At 41.2% G+C, this 14,748-nt stretch overlaps 1 long non-coding RNA gene across 1 annotated transcript; it reads right to left on the bottom strand.

Annotated features, from left to right (window-relative positions):
• Nucleotides 1-5,637: 5,637 nt before the first annotated feature.
• LOC146755500 (uncharacterized) lies at nt 5,638-9,852 on the bottom strand. The gene is made up of 2 exons (XR_014938007.1): nt 9,306-9,852; nt 5,638-7,039 (listed from the first exon to the last, which is right to left on the bottom strand). It is a non-coding gene; the product is annotated as an uncharacterized LOC146755500 (long non-coding RNA).
• Nucleotides 9,853-14,748: the final 4,896 nt, after the last annotated feature.

The raw sequence follows: 14,748 nt of genomic DNA, 5'->3' as shown, positions 1-14,748 counted from the left end.
AAATTCAGCCTAGCATGATAAAGGTGTTGTTGAAGATGATGGAACCGTGTTGGTTTACATAACTTGCATTGGCCAGCAGATTATATCTTAATGATACACAAAGTACATCTTTTACTTTATTTTAGAAGATAAGTATTTCTAGCTTGAGTAAATGCTGTTTTAACTTAAAGCACATAGAAATTCTTATCTCTTGCTTTTTTTGTGTGTGTACATATATATATGTATATATACGCACACATAGTATAGGAGGAGAGAAGAGGAAAAGTCAAATACGTTTAGGTCTGTTCCTCATCCTTGCTTCCTTCTCTGGTTTTTCCCTGTACAGAAGTTCATAGAGTTTGAAGATGCACTGGAACAGCAGAAGAAAGAGCTACAAATCCAAGTGGAACACCTTGAATTTCAGACTCGACAGTTGGAGCTGAAGACCAAAAACTATGCAGATCAGAGTAAGCAAAGTTGTGCACCAGATACGATTATGTAGTTTGCTTTCCATGAGCATATACTTGCAGATATTCTTCATGTGCTGTTTTTTCTTGTTTGTTTTAATGTAGTTTGTGGAAAGCCTGAAATCTGTGGCTGTCCCTTTCTTTGGTATAAAAATCAGAGCAATCTACAGGGTGCGACATATCCACACTAGTGTAGTGCAGGTTTCATTGCTTCTCTTGCATGGAGCATGTCTAGATCTGTATGTTAGCTGATGGGTGGAATCTTTTCTTGGCAGTTTCACGGCTGGAGGAGCGTGAATCAGAAATGAAGAAAGAGTATAATGCTTTACATCAGCGTCACACAGAGGTAAGCTGTTGCCTGATTCCTTCCAAATAAACAAACTCTTAGCTTACCCATAAAACCACATCAGAGAATTGGGTTTTTCATCCTGACAGTGACTAGAGCTTCAGAAACTTGAGAGCATCAACATTATCTGAAGGGAGGGTGCAAGGAGGATGAAGCCATGCTCTTTTCAGTGGTGCCCAGTGCCAGAACAAGAATCAGAGGGTGCAAACCGGAACACGGGAGGTTCTGTCTGAACATCAGATAGCACTTTTTAAAAGAAATTTTAAGTAATTGGAAGTAAATGCTGGAAAACAATATTCAAAAAACAGAAATAACAGAATATCCCAAGTTGGAAGGGACCCATAATGATCATGGAGTCCAATGGAGTCTTTTGTTTTATTCTGTTTGCCTCACGTATTTTTTCCTCTTCTCAGATGATCCAGACCTATGTGGAACACATCGAACGATCCAAGATGCAGCAGGTTGTGGGAAATAATCAAACTGAGGGCAGTGTACCTGGGAGAAGGTAGGGCCATAACCTCTCCATATAATGTTTGCCATCCAGGAACTTATCAAATGAGTGCATATTTGCAAGAGAAAGAAACCAAAGGATCTTTCCCTGTGGGCATGGATTGTACCTGAAGCTTTTTGTAATGGGTTGAGGGTGAGTTGTGGATAAGTTCTCTAAGGTTTGACAGAGAGGAGTTTTTTGTGTTCTGTTACAAAGCTTAGACTTCATTGTGCTGCTGCAGATGGACGTCTTCTGGAAAGCAACGTTTGTGTTCTCAGGTATCATGTAAAAGACTGATCCATAAAATGGATGGGGATGGAAGAGAGTGTTCATTTGTGTGTGTCTGTGTGCATGTGTGATAGCCAGCGAAACTGGAGTAGTTAAACGCATTAGCCTTTATGTAACTTCTTCCCCAGTTTCTTAAGGGAAGATTTATCTGAGTCAGTCACTCAATAGATCTACTTATGCCCATGAAAGTGCTTTGTTTTTTTCCCCTCTGTTTTCATAGCACCAAAGTGATCAGAGCCAGCCTCTGTTTAAAGGAATGGCAGTAGCAGGAAATGAAGTGCAGTATATAAAACCACTCTATTAAAACCACATATAAAAAGATAATTTCAAATGAAGAAAAGAAGAAATATTCTTCCTATTTTATAAAAATAAGGTTATTTTAGTACCTTCTGTTTAGATCCGTAACATTTAAATACTAGTGTGTCCATTAGGTTTGGGATAAAGAAAGTGGAAGGAAGTGTCAGGTCTTGAAATAAACAATATAAGCTCTCTGGAAGCTGTGGCTTCCTTTTGCTGGGTTGGAGTGCCTGGGAAGGAATTCAGATCATCAAGGTTTTGGTTGTGTATTGTAAAACAGCAGAGGAGAGAGCAAGAGAGACACAAACTGCTCCCCGATTCCTTGCAGACGTGATGTTCCTTCCCCAGCCAGTGCTTGGCCTCCTGCCCGAGCATCGTGCTGTGAGGGGAAGGTTTGGGGGTCAGCCTCTGGTTCTGTGCTGGTGCCTTACTGGTGTGAACACAGGGCTGCTGGGGGGAACGGGAGTTTTGTTCACAGCTGTTAGTAACGTAACATTGTGTTAGAAGGAAGGGAGGATGCTGAAGGAAAATGGGCTCTGTAACTGCAGAACATCCATGTTTGAGACTTCTGCTGGGCTGTGTGCCTCTGCTGTCAGATGTCTCTGTACAAGCTCTTAGGCACACCCATGGTGAAGGAGAAACAGGGTGGATTAGGTCTTTGTTCAGTCCAACTCACCTCTCCCACCTACCTGAAAGGTATGAATGTTTGTAGGAAGAACAGCTGTGCTGATGTGTGCGTTTCTGTCTTGTTGCCATCTCCATGTCTCAGCTGGGAACAGGGGGAGCTGGGAATTGCTGAGCTGGCAGGGTGCAGCATTGCAGGAAGCCAAGTGTCAGTGTGTGGTCCTGTTTCTTTTGTTCTGCAGAGAGCAGCTCAGCTCTCCTGCCATGGAGAATATCCAGCAGTGTTTCAGGGGCAGCAATATAGCAGTTTGAAGCAGTTATACCCTAAACTCCAGAGGCAGAGAGACTTATCTAGGCTTTCTCCTGCACAAACTCTGAAGGACAGCACAAATCTGTAGCGGATCTAAAAGGAACTGGAATAGGAACATTCTGATCTGGCTGAGTTCTTTCCATATAGTAAGTTCTCAGTGCTGTGTTTTCTGCAGAGCAGTAAATTGGTGTCATGTCAGAGAGTGGCTTAGAAAAATAAAACTGATTACAGAATACAGTGTAACCCTTTCCCATCTGAAGGTAATGCTTTTCTAGCAGACCAGTGGAAAAATATAGAAATCTATACAAGGAAAGAAGAGCAGAAGCTGGATGGTGGCCTCTGTAGGTGAATGGAGGCAGGCATGATGGGTATGGAAAGAGAAGATATGGGGTGAAAAGAACCAGTAGGTTGTTAGGATTGTGAGAGTGTGTGTTCCTGACAGCTCCCTCAATAGGTTGTTTCTGTTTTCCTCTGCCCCAAACCAATCCTGATCACAGCTGTAATGGTTGGAGTGTGTTAGGCTGGTTGCCCCCCCACACCCCGTTCTCTGGTATGAAGGACAAACCTTGCACTGAGGATTGTCTCTATGTTGGAGGGATGCTATTCCATGTAACGCGTTGCTAGTTCCTGGAAGAATGGGAAGAAAGAGCAGCTCCCTGTGTCTGTCACAGCCCTTGCCAGGCCTCCATCTGAATCTGTAGGAACAGCAGCTGGGAAGTGGGTCGTTTTCCTTCATTTCAAGCTTTGGGCTGTTCATGTGTGCTGTATTTGTGTATGTTTGTGCCTTTGAGGGTTGTGTGGTCCTGTGTCTGCACAGCTGCGTGTGGGTGAACACCAGCACTTGTGAGTTGGTACACTGATGTGTTTTGGGGGGGATATGGGTGTAATCTCTCAATGTCTTCCTACATGTTTGTGAGTGCATTTGGTTACCTTCACCTGTGGATGTGCTTGGGTGTGTTTTATATGGTAGACTGTGTAAATACATATTTGCATAAGGCTGTAAATGCACCAAGGGTGCTTCCTTGTCACTTGAGAGAAGATGGTGCAAGAACTGCTGGGGGGTGTGTGTGTCTGCTGCCATCTGAGGAGGGGAATGGGTACAGTGCACACCTCCAAGTAGTATGAATAAAAGTGCATGCATTCGCTGTCTCTGATAGGGCTGCATGTTTGCATGACCTTCATTCTCTAATAGTTGTTGTTGTGTTTTTTTGTTGGTTTTTTTTTGTCTTGCTTTTTGTGCAATTGCTGCTCTGTTTTGGCTGTTACGTTTGTCGCTGCAGTCATCGCCAGTCATGGAGGAAAAGGTAAATCCTACTGCTATTTGTTAATCATAGTTCTGGAGGTTGCTGTTGGGTGGTCGTGGTGTGATGCTGAAAGGTTCTGTGCTGGCCTATTTGCCCTCTTTGTGTACTGACATCTGCATTAGATTCACTCACATGGCACACTTCCCTTGGCTGGTGCAGAGGGAGCCAGCAAGCTGCTACATCAGGAAGGAGCTCATGCACCCAAAGCAGAAGGGGCAGAGGCTGGATTCCAAACTGGGATCATCCCTGTGTGATTGGACATTTGCACTTCACCTTCCAGATTACTTTAAAAAGTTGTCTTTTCTCCTTTAAATTAGAATCATCAAATCACCAAGGTTGGAAAAGATCCCCAATGATCCAAGTGTCCACCTACCACCAATATTTCCCTTCTAAACCATGCCCTGCCTACCGCATCTACACGTTTCTTGAGCACTTCCTATATGAGCACAAAATACACCTCTTTTCTAAGCAGGGCAGGAAATGCGTGTCACCAGTAACTGTCAGAATGCACATCTGACTTTGGCTGAGGCAGTGAGTTCTGCACCCTCAGCCTACAAAGAGGGCTGTTGCCACCTTGCAATGATGGCAAACCTAGTAGTTCTGTTACATTTTCTAAGCTTTAAGGTCTTACAGGAGGAGCATTCTGATCCAGGTTTTGGCTACTGCAAGCCCTTATAGAGGCTTTTGCTGTTTTCCTCACAACATGAGGTGGAACTAACCAAGTGCTCAGAGTCCCCCTGGACCAGAAGGACGTGGGTGTATGAAAGTCACTCCAAAGGGCTGTAGTCAGCACTGAAAATTTATAGCAACCCTGAGGATATTCTGAACTACTCTGGGGACTGGTAACACCAACGTCAGGACTGTGAAACTGAAGTTATCTTTCCTGCAGTTTTTCCTTGATGGGGCACAGAAAGCAGCCATTCCAAGCAGGAGCCATGCTGGCACAGCGGTGCAGTGCGCCGTGTCAGCTGGACAGTGCTCAGAATGGAAAGGCTGAGCATTGGTCTCTTCCGTTAGACATTTTGCTTTCACTTTGTAAATGAACTCTTTTCTGCCCCTGCCATGTCAGTGTGTTTGAGTCAGTCCTGGGGCAGCCTCAGATGCAGCTGCAGTTGTTTTTCACCCGTGGTCACAGATCACAGGATCACAGAACAGGTTGGGTTGAAGGGACTGCTGGAGGCTGCCGGTCCCACTGTGTGATGGTGGTAGCTGAGCTGAGTCTTGGTGAAATGATTGCTTTGTCCAGGAGCAGTGCTGTACTGGGCTGGCATGGAGCCTGATGGAGCAGGGAAGCAGATCGGTGTCTTGCAAGGAGGTGTTTACTGCTGCCCTGTTTCTGGAGTGTTCATGCTGACAAGCTACTTTCTTTTTTGAGTTTCCACCTCCACTGCTTGCTCTACATTTTCTCCCACTGGAACTTGGTCCCCAAATCTGTGCCAGCTTCCATATTGAGAATCAAATCCACAGCTTGCTGGTCACCTGCACTTGCCAGAAAGGAGAGTGATAAAGAAAAAGTAATACAGACATCTGGCTTTATGAGTGATGCATTTATTTATAAGTTTGTATAAATTCTGAATTTTGAGAAGACTGTAGTTGGATATGGAGGAGGAATCACAGAATGCAAGTATTACTTCTCTTGCTTAGTATTAGAAGTGATCCAAAACCCACTGATTTCTGCTGTTGGTGCAAACCAGGTTTGGGGTGGAATGTGCAGAAGTGGCGTGTAGGTGACTCACTTCAGCCTCTTTCTTCGTTCAATGATGCCCATTTTGTTGTGGGATTGTCTGCTGTGGCGTTTTCCCACGGTGCACCCATTTCTCAAAGGACACATTGGTTTGAATTTGCTCGGTTTCTTTGCACTTTTGCTTTTCCTTCAAACACTGCATGGGGGTGCTGATGTCAGTTGTGCCTGTCCTGGTCACTTGACCCCCTTTGACTTTCTAGGCAGATGGTTGGCTCTACCTGTAGACACTCTGGGTCTGAACAAACAGCACCATGGAGCTGTGGGTTTGGGAATCCACACAACTGCTAAGCTGGGGCAAGGAGTGCTGTTCAGTTTCTAATGACTAACATTTTGCATGAGCTAGTGTGCTGTTTCTTTTGTGTATGAAGCTCGTAAACAGCTAACAGATTGGCTTTCCCTCTCTCTCTGTTTCTCTGTTTAGCAGGAAGGAGCGTCCTAACTCTCTGAATGACGATTATGATTTTCAGCATTATTCAGTCCCACCTTTAGGTTTTCATTGTCTTGAAGCAGTGCTTTGATGTGCTGACTTTTTTGTGAGGAAACATCAACAATACTTCTGCATACTTCCCAAATCCTTTCAAGACTATAGTTAAAGGAGAGGTCCTGCACAAGATCTGAGATGGAAGAAGTCTGTGACTGAATGCATCCAGAACTAATTTGAGATGTCCCTGGCTCATCTTTTTCACAGTCTGAGGAATCCTTTACACTGACAAAGTCAGTACCGATGGCGTGAAACTCTAAGTGACATTTGTATAATTCATCTAATTTGGTCCGCATTTCTTTTACTTGTGACACTTTATCAATTATATATTCTTTGGCAACTTCTATGTTGTTAGTTAGTTGGGCATTTTTGTTTTCAAGTGTCATATTTATAGATTTCTGTTCATCCAGTTCAGAAGCAATTTCCCGATAGTCAGCTTGACCCTGCAGAATTTGTTCACGGAGGGCATCAGCTGTTTCTTCAGAAAAAGAAAGCTCAATACGCAGGCTTGTTACCTGCTTACTGAAATCTTCTTTTTTATTTTTTTCTCTTCTGCATTGTTCTTCAAGCACAGCTAAATGATGTTCCAAGATTTCAGTTCTTTCCCTCAGTGCTAGTACTTCCTTTCGGTACGTGGAGCACTTTTGCTTCATGTGTTCAATTTTCTTTTGCTCTACAGTGTTCTTTTTCTTTCTCTCATTTACAACTACTGTAAAACAAACAAACAAACAAACAAAAAAAAGGGAAAAGGAATGTAGCTCAGATTGATTAAAATCATTATTACATAGCAGTTCACAACACCAAGTAGCAACTTCTAAGTGAAAAACTGTCATAATATGCAAGCCATGCCCTCACATCACATAGTATTTGATACTAGTGAAGGAATTAAAGTCCTCTGAACACGTAATCAGGTGCCTCAGATTTCTATACAGAATTAACAGCAAAAGGTTTTCAGTCTGGAAGAACACTTTTACCATGGCACTACTCAAACCTTCCACTCCACACCAGTAGAAAATCTAATTAGATTTAAGAAACATGGGAACGAGATAGATAATTCACAGCTATATTCTTTCTATCTTCCGTGCTTCAGCAATCCCTATAAGGCAGCCAGGAATCACTCCATCTACATCTAAATGGTAGATAAACAGTTCTCTAAGAAATTTCATTCCAACTCACAGTCCTCTTACTTTCAAAAGAAAGATAAAACCCTGGACAAGTTGATCACTTAAGTGTTGATATCTGTCTCTCTTATTCAGTTGATCTCTAAACAAAATATGAGGATTCCTACTTCTGTCCACACTTACTCTTTTGCATATAAAGTTCATTCATAAAGTTGTACAAATTTGCAGATTCAAGTTTCCATAAATATTCCATTAGCTTGGGGCTGTTTTTTTCTTTAACTGGTGAGCAATTAGCTAAAATCACATGCATTTTCTTTCTATCAAAAGCGACTTCTGCTGTAGCGCCCACGTGCAGCCTGCATTACATACAGATTCACATGTACTGCATGGAAACAGCCTCTTAACTCATCTAAGGAGTTTTATATACAGCCCTCAACTGATTTAAAAGTCATACTGAAGAAACAGCAGTGGCATATTCCACCCTAAACCAGGTTTGGGTTTTGATTGCTGCTCCCAGCATCACTAGTGAGGGGAATATGATTTATAAGTAATCTAAACACTTTATGCTGAAAACAACAAGCAAGCACTAAAGCAAGATAAATAAGACTAGGGAGAAGATGTGTAATGTTCAGTCTAGAAGCTCCTTACACAGGAAGTAGGGAAAAAGCATTATTACAGAGCATAGGAAACAAGACCTAAAAGCTCAGAGAATGGTGTAAATACCCTGAACTTGAAGCTGAGATAACCTAGCATCTCCTAAAACACTTTTGCTCGTGCTACTTATATAACTAATTCTACAAAAGAACCAGCACAACATACCTGTGCTCATTGTTCTACTGTGTATATTTAACATAGCTAAAGAATATATATTAAGCAGTTTTTGAAATTGGATGCTATTAATACTCACAAATAGAAGAAAATTTTAACATGATTGAATACTCAGTACTTCTTAACAGAAAACTTCATGCTGACATTGTGACTATCAGCTACCCATTTTAATTCCTATGTGGAGCACTGCTGGCATTAATTGTTAAATGAGAGCTTTGGTTATATGATTAGAACAAACCCACTACTATTTGGAGTATGGAGGAGTCCACATCCCTCCCTCAGTCTCTGGTAAGATGCTTATATGTGATGCCATTCAGTGGTCACATTAGGATTCAATATTTATGCCAAATAAAGGCAGCAGGGACAAATCATCCAAGAACAGTATCTCATCCAAAGAAGGCCTTGACTTTCTCCCTTGCACATATTTTGCAAGAGGAATACAAGAAAGGAAGGGACTACAGCTAAGTTTTAGATTTTCCCTTCTACATTGTATATGCCTTCCGTAATTCTAGGAACACTGATGCTCAGCTGTGCCCAGAAGTGAAGTTAAATGCATCAGAGCTTATCCAAACCATTTTGCTCAAATATTGCCCATGAGCGAGCAATTAGCAGGTCATCAACAATTTTGATAGTTGCTTCAGGAAAAACAAAACCAACAAACAAAAAAAAGCACTTGAACAGCTGATGCTACTCAGAAGATCAGCAACAGCAGTTGAAACAATCCTAAAGAAACTGCTTTAAAACTATTACCAAATCTGCAAGTGCATCAACAGATGAGGAAAAAGCAGCAAAAAGGAAAAAAATAGTGCAAAAAACTTTTATTCTTAAGCATTCAAAAATGAACAGCATAGGACCTTCTGAAAAAGGGATATTTACATAACAGTTACTTCTATTTACAGTTTAACACAGTGGCTTTTCTCCTTATACCATAAGGTACGCGCTTCACAGCCTTTTGCTTCCGATTCGGAATAGGAAGCAATTTATTGTTTTGGAAGACACCCTGTTCAACGATGGAAGAAACTGTACCTTTCTTTGGAGGTGGCTCTTCCACAGTAGGCTTATCCTCATCAGTACTGCGCTTTCTTCCCACTTCCAACTCAGTTTTCTCTTGTTTCAGTGCTTTAACTGAAAGCACTGAAAATTGGCTGCTTTCAGTTCCTTTATTAGTGTTCTCTTCTGCCGGTTCTGCTTTAATGGTAGTTAAATGGTAGGTAGTCTTTTCCTGTATTGATATAAGATCAGTTACATTGAAGCTTAACAAAAGGAGCACTTAAGTCTCAGTAATCTTCTGTAGGCAAATATTTACACAAAACCATACAGCTAAAATATTTACCCGGTGACTCTATAGACATCAGTTACAAATCTCAATAGAAGACAGAACAAGTACACCTTCAGATAATGACAAGTGCAATACTCGGTAGAGTATACAAGGGAAAGCAAGAGCCTAGCAGGTTACAAAGTAAAAGACTTGCACACAATCAAGAGTTTAGCAGTTTATCAAAGAATTTCCTGTTTCCAAGAAGTCAACAAAATTACAAACATGGTCAAAGAGCAAATGGTCAGCTCTCATACAAGTTCATCACATCACACTTCTGCTAAGCTGCTAAAATCACTTTCATCGTGACAGATATAATCCAACCTTAAAGCTTAGTCAGCTCTGTCACGCATATTTTAGATTGTGTCCTTGACCACAAGTGAAGCTTCCTTACTTACAAGATGACGATTGTTAAGCCATGCTGGCACTGCCAAGGACTGATTATTCATCTTTAGTAACTTATGAAAAGAAAAGCCTCAGAAGTGTTCAGGCCACACAATCTCACAGATAGAGTTGGAGCCTTGTTCTTGGAAGAAGTAATAGGTGAGGACATGACTACTCATCACAGTCAGCTTTAATACCATGGAAATACTAAGTTGCAGTGATGCAGACTAAGAAGGGTCAAGTTGCTAAGCTTACAAGGTTAGAGATCTGAGTGACAGAATTAACTATAAATGTTTTCAGAGCTACTTCAGGCTACCAAACATCAAAAAATGAACAAAAACCACCAGAAGTGGTATGCACACATACTTAATCAAGCTAGTCTTCACATATTCAGTAGCTGGCAGTACATTAGTCAGGATAAAGTTTTATGGACTGCATAGAACGTGGAGATATCCTGACCATTCCTACTCGTACTTCCAACTCTACTCAACATACTTTTACTGTTGCTCTTCCTCTGATGTAGGAGTGTGAGGCAGGAGTTAGTGGAACACACTGATATTTTTGTTGTTTGTGTTAACAACAACTACCTTCAGATAAATTTGAATTGTTTACAATTTCAAGCGAGTACCAGCTACATACAGAAAATCACTTTTCCAAAAATGTGTTGATTACAAGCATAGAATTAGTGTTTTTCTTGTTTTGTATAAGGATACGGAGATGTGTAAAACTCACATAATCTTTTACTTTTTCTTCTAAATGAGATTTTAAGTCTTGTAGCTCTGTAATAATGTCATCTTTCTGCACCACGATGTCCATTAGCTCTCGAATCCTTTCATTTTGTGTATTCATTTTCTTGGAAATAAAAAATAAAAAAAAATCAGTCATCAGTTTCTAATGTAGTGTTAAGTAGCTGAATTACACAATGCATTAAAGGCAAATTCAGTTAATCTAAGCTCGGTAAGAAATCTATTAATGGAGCCTACTGGAATAGCATTTTAAGCTACCACAAGTTGGTATTAAAACAATTTTACACAACATCTTCTTGATAAAGTTACCTCAGTTGCTTCTTTAAGTTGCTCAACAGACTCATCCAATTTAATCACCTGCATTTCAAAGTCTGTAACACACAGAAAAGGTTGTATTACATAAGTAGCCAATAGATAGTTTATTAAGTAATCATTTTTTCCAGATATTCTAACGTTTAGGTAGCTTTTGAACAGATTAATTAATTTGCATGTGGTCTTCACTTATTGGGAGTGATTCAAAAGTTTTCTATATTTCTTGGAACGAAAACATTGCATCAACAAGACATAAAGAAGAGTAGAGATTACAATATAAAAGTAAAAATCAAGATATAGACATTTAACCCCATACTTACGAAAGCGTAAAGCTGCTCGTTGCAGTTTAAAGGAGAGGGGGAAAAAAGAAAAGAAATAACCAAAAACCGTGGAATTGCTGAACCTGAATATACACAAGGAACAAACTATCACTTATCTACAGGCTATGGTTCCAAAGGTAGAACATCTCCTCTAATTCCTACTCAAACTGGTTATTTCTCTTTTAGATTAATGAACTATTTCTGTCTTCTACCTTTCACATCGCATAACTCACCTTTGTTCTTCTGCATCAGCTCTTCTTCAGTTTTAAGTAGTTTGGTGTTTCTCTCTGTTAGCTCTTCTTTGGTCTCCATCAGTTCAAAGTTAGTTTTCTCCAGCTGCTTTTCAAACCAGCCAGTATCTTCCTTCGGGTCCCCCAGGGATACAATGGAACTATGTGCTGCCTCAGCTTGCTCTTTAATATCCATGACATCATAATGCACAGAATCAAGAATGCCCTCAGGATCAACACAGGTGTCAGGCACTATGCTATGTTCTCCACCCTGAAACGTAATTTATAATCAGTTAAAACTGGTGAATAGCTGACTACATAATAGCTGTTATTTCTACAGATAGTCTGGATAGCCACTATGAAGACAGCCATACAAGAAGTTTTTAATTTCAGCTTCAAAACCCACCTCACAAATTTACATACAACATGACAGTGATTCGTATGGGGGGAAGATAAGTGGCATTCTAGTAGTAAAAGCTAATATATTTTATAGTATTTGATGACCACACTCCCCCTTTTTTTTTTTTTTTTTTTTTTTTTTTAAATATTACCCCAGATTGATCTCCTTCAAATTTAACGTACAAGTTTGGACTCCCCTTTTCTTTGTATACAGCGTAAATTTTCATTTTGTGTTGCAGAAACAAGGAAAACGCCCAAATTCCCAAAGCTTTCTGAAACTGTTCTTAAGGCTCAGCAACTATTCCTGCTAGATGAAGAATAGATGTATCTTGCTCATCATACAGCAACACAGCATGCACTTCTTTGTAAACAGCCTTGTGTTTCTACAAGATGTGCCCATAACATTTAAATAGTAAAAAGGAAAATATTTAAGAAAAAAAAAAGAAAAATACCAGGGTGTCATGGTTTAATAATTTCGTAATTTTGCTATCAGTATTCCACATCATAACGTCATATAAAGCATGAATACTTTTACTGCTCCCGAACACTTGCAGTATATTGTTGATATTGTCGTGTGGGGCCATACAGCAGCAGAGATTTTCAAGAAAAGAAAACAGATAATCCAAATTCTTTTGCAAGCTGGTTTTGCCATTAAGCGCAGCAAGGTGAAGGGGTCTGCACAGGAAATCCAGTTCTTAGGTGTAAAATGGCAAGATGGGCATCGACACATCCCAGCAGATGTGACTGACAAAATCACTGCTATGTCTCCTCCCACCAACAAGACAGAGACCCAATCTTTTCTGGAAGTAGTGGGCTTTTGGAGAATGCATGTCCCAAACTACAGCCACATAGTGAGCCCCCTCTATCAGGTAACACGGAAGAAGAATTATTTCTCATGGGGTCCTGAGCAGCAGCAGGCTTTTGAGCAGAGAAAACAAGAGATAGCCCGTGCCGTGGCCTTGGGGCCAGTACGGACGGGACAGGATGTAAAGAACATCCTCTACACTGCTGCTGGAGAGAAAGGTCCCACTTGGAGTTTGTGGCAAAGAGCTTTAGGAGAAACCCAAGGTCAACCCCCGGGACTTTGGAGTCGAGCATATAAAGGGTCGGAGGAGTGCTACACTCCAACTGAGAAGGAGATCTTAGCCATGTACAAGGGGGTTTGGGCTGCTTCTGAAGTAGTTGGGACAGAGGTTCAGCTCCTTCTAGCACCTCGCTTGCCTGTGGCTACCCTGTCACGGACACAGGTAGGTTTTTGTTTAAACCGTGACAACTACCCAGAATGCAGCATAAGGGAATTTTTGCCTAGAACTCTGGAGGACTATTTTTAACTCAGAAAGGTCAGAGATAGAAAGTTCACACTGATTTCTGGGTCACCAGCCTCACCGTACATCAGCATTTTTGGTTTTTAAATGATACATAAAGTTCTCAATAGCACTGCTCTAGTCGGTAGTTCTTTCCCTTTCCGTGCAGCTTGCTCTGTGCATGGCTTGTGAACCGCTATTCAGGCCAGACAGCTGCAGCCCCGAAGATCTGCCATAAATGTACAAATTCTACCAGGATAATGTCTTGGTAGTGGAGAAACAGGATGCGCAGTCATATGGCTCTCACACATACCTTGTACAACCAGCTTGGCTCTGGACTGGGCATCACCAATGTCACAGGTGTACACGTCACTGTCACTTTTCTCCAGATTTTTTATGCACAGCTGCAGGTCTCGTCCTTTCTGTGCCCTCTTGTATTTCCTGCCAGGCCTGAGCTCAGCAATGCCTTTCCTCCATATGACGAAGGATGCGGCTTTCTCGCTCTGACATGTAAAAAGTGCACTTCCACTTTCTTCAATTTTCACATCTGAAAGTTCCTTGATAAAGTAATTAGGTTTTTCTGGAAGAAAAAAGAGAAGGATGAGGGTGTAGGACAAAGGCATTTGTTACCCCAACAAGTCCCAAGCATACAGAGGTGTCCTGAATCTCCTTTGCCCTCATTTCAGAATATCACATAGAGATGCAAAGAGTCTAAGAAGACCACAGAGTCCACCTATTTACATAGGTTTGATAATTCCAGTAGATATCTGGAAAGTTCAATACCATTATACATGCGCTGGTAGGATCTCATCTGATAAACTGCATATAGTTTAGATTACACATATTCAATATAGACTAATTCAGATTGCCATCTTTTCATGGCTCACTAACACCCAAGATCATAGAATCATAGAATGATCACAGAATCATAGAATGGCCTGGGTTGAATAGGACCTCAAAGATCATCTAGTTTCAAACCCCCTCCAAGGGGTCACCAACCACCAGACCAGGCTGCCCAGATCCACATCACACTGGAGAATCATTCAGTTTCCAGATTATTTTAAGGAAAAGATTTTAATCCATCATATTTTCTGAAAACTAAGAATTGATCCTGCTCAAGGAAACAGAAGAGAAAAACATCACCCACAGGCTGCAGATATTTACCTCGACTTCTCTACATGCCATCCCCAGTGTGCTTTTCAACTCACCTTGCACAGTGACCCTGGCTTTTATTATGGAGTCCTCTGTCTCACAGGGGTACTCCCCAATGTCCTTGGCAGTAGAGTCATGGATGATCAGAATGGCCCCAGTTCCCTCCTGCTGCAAGTCGTACTTCTGGCTTTTTCTGATTGCTTTGCCATCCTTGTACCACCTGATGTTCACATCAGGCTTCGACAGCTCACTGCTCAGGCTGATGTCTTATCCTCCAGCTGTTTTGTAACCTCAGTACGTTTTTCTG

The sequence above is a fragment of the Coturnix japonica genome, chromosome 32 (assembly GCF_054131305.1).
Source record: "Coturnix japonica strain WE chromosome 32, WE-NBRP24, whole genome shotgun sequence".
NCBI classification, from domain to species: domain Eukaryota; kingdom Metazoa; phylum Chordata; class Aves; order Galliformes; family Phasianidae; genus Coturnix; species Coturnix japonica.
Note: the sequence above shows the minus strand (reverse complement) of the source record. Positions and strands in the feature narration are given on the sequence as shown.